This window comes from Nilaparvata lugens, chromosome X (genome assembly GCF_014356525.2).
Source record: "Nilaparvata lugens isolate BPH chromosome X, ASM1435652v1, whole genome shotgun sequence".
NCBI lineage: Eukaryota > Metazoa > Arthropoda > Insecta > Hemiptera > Delphacidae > Nilaparvata > Nilaparvata lugens.
In genome coordinates, this window is record NC_052518.1 from 45,998,865 (window position 1) to 46,006,923 (window position 8,059).

Below are 8,059 nucleotides of genomic sequence, written 5' to 3' on the forward strand. Positions count from 1 at the left end.
CAGGTAAATAGAATAGATTGGGAGCAGAAGAAATATGAAAATGTAGTGTGAGAGAGAGAGAGTAGAAGAGAGAGAGAAGGAGAAAAGGAAAGAGATCCAATAATATATTGATAAGTGAGAGCAGAAAAGTAATGAATAATAGTGGGAAGATAAACCACATGAAAGATAAATCAAATAGAATCTGTAATGTCATTAGATCATATTGTCAATTATTTTAGGCTATAAGAGTATATCATTTAAGTTGTAAGATAATTGTAGACAGATCACTATCTACCTATTCTTGTGTTTTAGAAAAATACTTATCAATCATTAAATCGTACGGTATTATGGCAAACAAAGTATTTCATTATGGCGAACAAGCCCAACTTTGATCTGATAAACTGATATTTCAGAAAAATATAAAATTAATAAGAAGAACAAAGAAAAGTAATAAATAAAAATATTTTTGAAAAATCAGTGAAAAATGGAAAATGAATCAAATAATAATAAACCAATGATAAGTCTTTCACAGAAACATAGATACTACGATTTCTAAATTCAATTTCATAGTTCAGCTTCTACTAAATTCATCAGAAATTTCTCCGAAACATAATTCTATCCCCCTCTCTCCACTTTACCATACCATCAACAGTCCAGGCGTTTGCTTGGCCCACACGTGCAGCCACCTCGTGATAGAAGCTGTTCCGCTTCTGAGTGAGGTCCTCGCGGATGGTGATCGAGGACCCCTTCAGCTGCCGCCGCATGGAGAAAACGGCACGTTTTGTCTGATAACTGATAAACTTTACCAGTATCGGACGCGGCTCGTCGGGCCTTGGATCGACAACACGGCTGGAGCGATGGCATCGGTCAATCAGTGCAGGGTCTATATTCACGTTGAGCTTGTCGCGGCATATTTCTGTCATGATGGCTGTCACGTCCTCACCCCTCACCGCCACCACGCCAAAAATTCGCACATTGTTGCGCCACTGGTACTGCTCCTGGTCATCGATCTTGTTTTCGAGCAGCACCTGACGGGCCCTCGCGTCCTCGCGAATGGCGACAACCTCAGCCGCAAGAGACTCCACTCTCGCCTCCAACGCTGACAGTCGCGGTTCAAACGCTTGGATAAAGCGCGCGGTGATGGTATCTGCCAGTCAATCGAATAGATTATCGGCAACATTTTCTGCTAGCCTGGTCAGGAACTCGTCATTGGAGAGGAATGCCGAGAATTTCTCTCGAGCCGCTCCTCCCCCCCATCACCATATCGCTTCCACCTTTAGACGAAGAGGCAGAGGGGGCCGAATTCGACCGTTGATTTACTGGCACGGCTGGGCGCTTATTTCCTGCAGCAGCCTTATCAATCGAAGCCTGCGCCTTAGAACCGCTTCGTAGAGCTTTTGGCGATGGAAACATGTTGCTTTGATTTGAAAATTGCTCAATTGCACAAGAGATATGAGGTGGATTGCAACAAGATTCGGTGATGAACTTGATAACACTTTCACACACTATATATGAAAGAATCACGCTGATTCAATGAGAAAAACCGACTGAAATGACAATAGTTTTGAGGAGCCAAAATGAGATGCGTCAAGCTGCTTTCATAACTCTTATCTCACTCCACACAGAGAGAGAGATTGATTGATTGATTGATTGAGTACTTTATTTATGTAGATTACAATATATACTGTATTATACACTTATATACAATAGCTTACAATACAGCAAAATTATAGATGAATTTACATGATATAGACTAAGAAAATAATTATTGAACTGTATATGATATGAAAAAGCAATTTGTAATATAATAACTATAGATAATAATTATATTGTTATGCATCTACATAAATTGGCGGAGCTTTGGACATATCAATGTCCATTCTTTGGAAAGAATATTAAAAATATCCTCCCCACTAACTCTCTACCAAAACGTTAATTTCATTTTTTAAACTAAGGATTTATTTATTAATGGAAATATTGTAAAAGTTTTAATCAATATGAATATTTAAGAGAAGAAAAAACAGAAAATTGATAAAGTAAAATAAAAATAATTATATAGGTAGATAAGATCAAATAATTGATTAATAAAATGAAGTAGGCTGAAAGTAGATCAGGGTAATCAACTTTCAGTAATATACAGCAGTATGCAGTGGATAATTGAAATAACATGAGTTTATATAATATATATATATATATATATATACAATTCGTTCTATAACAGGTTTAAAGGTTTGTATTTGTGGGATGGGTGGGGGATGGTTGTCATGTGATCGTTCTAGGGCCGGACAGTTTCAGTCATTTGTTCCAAAAGATGTTTTTCTGAAGTCAGGATGAAGCTGTCGTGCTTCCATGCACGACAGGCACTGACTAAGAAGGATTTTGTGAAAATAGTAGTTCGATGATTGGGTATCCTTGAAGTACTTTCTCCGGTTCTAGTATGTGAAGCATCTATCCTCCTACCTTCAGAGACAAATTTGAAATCATCTTTAAAATAGTTCGGATTACCGTATTTCAAGATATTTCTAACAAGCTTGACTATTCGAAAAAGCCTTTGATTGGGAAGCTTCAATGTTGAACTAGCAATGTGGGCTGGGGTGATATGATCATGGCGTTGGAGAGAGTAGACGAAACGTAGACAATAATTTTGGCAACGCTGTAGTTTATCATTCAGAGTGACTTGCATATCGTTAAGAACAGAATTACAATACATTGAATGTGGGAAGATGAGAGATTGAACCAATAATAATTTAACGTTTCTAGGGAGAATATCGTGCATTTTCTTCAATGCATGCATGGCTGAGAATACCTTTTTACAAGTTTTGTTCACTTGTTCTGACCAGTCAAGAGTATTATTCATAATAATGCCTAAATTTTTAACTGAGCTACAGTAAGGAATGTCATTACCATCTACACTAATTTTGTGAATCGATTCAAGGTCAATATTGTTTATAAGACGAGAATATCCAATTATAATGGGTTGTGTTTTGATGGGATTAAGCTTAAGGCCATTTTTCTTTGTCCATTCCACTATCGAATTGATATCCTGATTCATTATTCCAACTGTTTCATTAATTTTTGTTATGGGACAGCTTAAATATATTTGAAGGTTGTCTGCATAAGTATAGAAACTGGAGATTTTGATAATGGAAGAAAGGTCATTAGCATACAAAGTGAAGAGGAGAGGGCCTAAAATTGAACCTTGTGGTACTCCATGCATAACGTTTTTCCAAGTAGACTTATTGTCACCGACAGATACACATTGTTTCTTACCTAATAGATAGGATTTAAACCAAACTAACGCGTTGTGACTGAAACCAAGAATGGCCAACTTATTCAGAAGGACTGTATGATCAACAGTATCAAATGCTTTAGAAAAATCAAATAGGGTGAGGATGGTGCATTTTCTTTGGTCCATAGCTGACCTTATATCATCAGTGACACGAAGCAGAGCTGTTTCAGTTGAATGGAATTTTCTAAAGCCTGATTGAAAGTTATGAAGCTTACTATTGTTGTCTAGAAATTTTACAACTTGAGCATGAATGAGTCTTTCTAGCACTTTGGACAATGCAGGTAAAATACTGATTGGTCTAAAATCCTCAACTTTATTGGGTGATGGAACTTTATTTAGAGGGCGAACCAGAGCAAACTTCCAGTTTTCAGGGAAAATTCCTTCTTCAAGTGACTTGTTGAAAATGTATGTAATGGTTGGTAAATTCAGCAAATAACATCTTCTTGATAAATTTAATAGGAATTCTGTCTACACCCGTAGCATTACTATGAATACGTTGAATTGCTCTGAAAGTGTCTTCTTCTGAGATTGGATGGGAATGAAATTGATCAGTAATTGGTAAATCTAAGTTTGTAACCTGCTCTTCAAGATCATCGATATGATTAGCAATGACAACTCCGTCGCATTGGTTAGAGTGTGAAACGAAATGGTCATTTATATTGTTCAATGGTAAGTCTATTTGTGGATTCGGTTTCTCTTTGCCAAGCCCGAATTCTTTTATTCCCTGCCAAAGTGATTTAGAGTCTTGTCTATTGTTTGTCATGAACGAATTCAAGTACCTAATCTTTGAGTTCTGTAATTCTTGTTCAACTCTATTTCTAAGGCTCCTATACTCTATCAAACTGTCCAAGTCGAATGTCTTTTTAAATTTTCTATGTGCTTTGTCTCTACGTCCCATCATCTTAAGTATGTCTTCAGTCATCCATGGTACTCGTCGTTTTCTATCAATCCTCCTTGTCACATAAGGTGCATGTTTGTCATACAAAGTCAAAGTCCAATTCTCGAAAGTCTTGACCATGTCATCAACTGAGGGTAACGCTTCAATTTGATGCCATGGAGTCTGAGCCACATCAGTCAGGAAGGCGGCTTCATCAAAGTTTTTGAAGTCTCTATAAATGATAATTTTCTGTTCTGGCTTAGGTATGTCATGGGAAAGTACACAGTAGATCAAATCATGTCCAGAAATAGCTGGGACTGGGATTTGGCCTGCTTGAACAACCTCATTAGGATCACTAACAATGAGAAGGTCAATGAGTGTGTCAGATACATTAGTATGATGAGTTGGATCGAGAGGTAAAATAGTCATGTTTAGGCATTGGAAAATAGTAGTCAGTTGAAAGTAGTCAAAGTTACGATTTTTCATGTTCAAGTCGGTGTTCATATCCCCCATAACTTGTATACGGCTATAACAAGGCATAAGAAAAAGCCAGCAGAAAAACGAAAAATCTTTGAAGAAAGTTATCAATTGAGAAAAGATACATAATACAACTGATAATGGATAATATTTGCATAAAATGGAAAAGGAATAGTATGATTTAATGTGAGAAAGAACCGAATATAAATATGGATATAAGTGGAAAGTGATCAGATAGAAAGTGAATAGGTAGAAAGAGAAATAAACATTTGAACATGCTGGATAGATAGTGGGAAAATCACAGGGAAAATAATGATAATAATAGGGAAGAAGAGAAGAGAAAGAAGGAATGTGCACAATTCAGAAGAACTTATGAAACTGAACTATAGAATAAGAAACAGAACATCGTATTGTGATCTTGAATTAATCAAGGAAAGAAGAAGAAGAAGAAAAGAAAAAGAATCAGAAGGAGAAGAAGAAGAGGGAGTAGAAGAGGAAGAAGAAGAGGAAGAAGACGAAGAAGAATAGAAAAGAATAATAAACATCATTGCAAAAGTTACAAGTCACAAAAATCACATTGCAAAATTACAACAATATTCTAGTAATCATAATAACACTATAAGATTAAGAAGAGAAATGAGAAAGAAAAATAAGAAGTAGAGGAGACACTTGAGAAAGAGCTAGATTATTTTAGATGAGTTCTAAATAGGATTGAACAGTGAAATTTAAATAGTATTATATAGTATTAGAAGTGTAATCAACTATTGGGAGTTGCAATAACAATAAAAGTAGTAAATTGAGTACTGTAATATTTTAGTGATGAATGTCTAAGATAACGTTAAATGAAACACAGCCCCTATATAAGCATATGAACAGACTACCCACCCCTCTGTTCAATCAATAACTCTTCACACATTAGCTTCTATTGTTCGAGCTGTGGCAATAGTAGAAGATATCATTATGTACACCTAATATAGGAGAGATTACTATCTATACCTATAGATTACATCTATATCTATAACGTATGTTAATAATCCAATTTATTTTGAATTCAGCATTTCGAAAATTATTAATTATGGAAATAATTTTGGTAAGAGATGTAATTATTAGTAAGAATAGAGATAATGATTTTCTTAGTACCCTCTGGAGTAAAGTAGTTGATGCATTGAACGTAGTTTTGGGAATTAATATCAAGATAAATTATCAATCAGTATTAACAAATGTGGATCTCTTCTGTTTGAAATAATTGCCTTGTATACATACAATCATAGATAGTAGTGGAAAGATTCATTTATAGAACAGAAAGACAGCTCATGAAAAATGCTAAGGTATATCTACTGTGAAATCTATTAATACGAATTTCCTATTATTGTAGTGAAGGGCACCTTAGTCATCGAATCCTGAAATGATTTAATTTACCTTTATTTTTTGAAGGTTGGTCATCCTCTCAACTGTGTGGACCCTCTTGGATCCTCCCTCGCTGATAGAGATCTTAATCCTCCCATCAGATGACCAGACATTCCTGTGCCCATGATGGTCGGCCGCAGCATTGAGAATCTTGAGATGTTCCACAGTCAGATCCTTGCGAATGGTGGTGCCGGAACCCTTCAGCTTCCTCTTAGTGTCGAAGATCATCTTCCTGGTCCGGTAGCTGCAGAGTCGAACTATGATAGGTCAGTCCTTGGGTTTAGCTTGCCCTTGTTGAGGTGGTTGATGCCTTCCAACGTGATGCGAGCGGTTGACCTCCGCCAGAGTCACAGGCACGTTCAGCTTCTTGTTGAAGACATCGAGCGCCAGCAGGTCCGTGTCTTCTTTGTCGCTCTCCGGGATCCCAAAAATACGTATGGAATGTCTGTGCCCATATTGCTTGAGGTCGTCGACCTTCAGGTGACAAGACACCTCCAGCTCACGAATTCTATCATGCAGCTGTTTGTTCTCCTCCTCCAATGCCTGAAGTTCCTCAAAAATAGACTTCACAGCCATTGAAACAGCACTGTGGACAGACTCTTCGATTTGCTGTCGAATAATGAGGAGGGTCTCTTCGGACAATGCTCCAGAAATAGCCGGCTTTGGAGCATTGACCTCATTCTTCGGCATGCCTCTGTTTGGTCGACCCATCGTGTACCGTTAGATGGATTTACACTTTTATAGGCAAGAAGGTGAACTGAAGAATTAGTAATGTTTTTTCAAGATAATTAAAAAGAGTGTGAGTTAATCAAAAATATAATTCCACTATTGAATTTAGCTCGAGAAACTGAATAACTTGATGTATAATTTCTAGTAAATGTAACTGTATAACCCTACAAAATATCTATTAGAAGACAGAGCTGAACTAAACACATGTTTACTCACTTGACATAACCAAGAGAGAGAGAGAGAGAGAGAGAGAGAGAGAGAGAGAGAGAGAGAGAGAGGAGAGAGAGAGAGAGAGAGAGAGAGAGAGAGAGAGAGAGAGAGAGATGAGAGAGAGAGAGGAGAGAGAGAGAGAGAGATGAGAGAGAGAGAGAGAGAGAGAGAAGAGAGAGAGAGAGAGGAGAGAGAGAGAGAGAGAGAGAGAGAGAGAGAGAGAGAGAGAGAGAGAGAAGAGAGAGAGAGAGAGAGAGAGAGAGAGGAGAGAGAGGAGAGAGAGAGAGAGAGAGAGAGATGAGAGAGAGAGAGAGAGGAGAGAGAGAGAGAGAGTGAGGGTGAGGTTCTCCTTCTAAGGAGCGTGGGAGGGGGCAGGGTTGGTGAGGAAGGAGCGGTGGCGGTGGGGGGTACGTAGGATGGGTGCGGGGGATGGTGGAGGGGGAAAAAGTCGTAAAAAAACGATGCAAATACCGTAAATAGCATCTACTAACAATGATGCTATCTGAGCGCTCAGTGCAACAACACTCAGCATCCTTTAACCTCAGCACCCCTCCCGCACACTCCTAGATAAGTTAAGCGTATATTTTTCTCGCACTTTAATTGCCTTGTAAGTTCTGTATTATCCTTTAAGAGTTTCAACCTTTCATTCAACAGTTCAATATTGTAAGAGGTTGTAGTATCCAGTTTATTCAATATCCGGAATTGAGTCAATAATAGAATCGTTCGTGAATTTTTCGGCAGTCACATAACCAACCAGACTTCAGGCCTGTATTTATTTCTTTTTTTACTTACAAAACATATTGGAAGTTGGCAGGCCTGAAGATAGTTCTATTGTGATTAGCTCCTTAGAAATTTGAGTTTCATAGTTTGAAAGTTTATCTCTTCAGTTTCTTCATGCTAGAGATCGATACTAGTTCGTGATCAGGCACGGCCCTAGGGACTTTGCCGCCCTGGGCGAAATCGGCAACCACCGCCCCCCCCCCACCCAAAGGTATCCCATCTAATTGTTTACTTGAAAATTTACCCGAAGATTATCAGCTGTCTAAGTTAAAATTGACATTTAAACAAATATTTGACAAATAAAAATATTG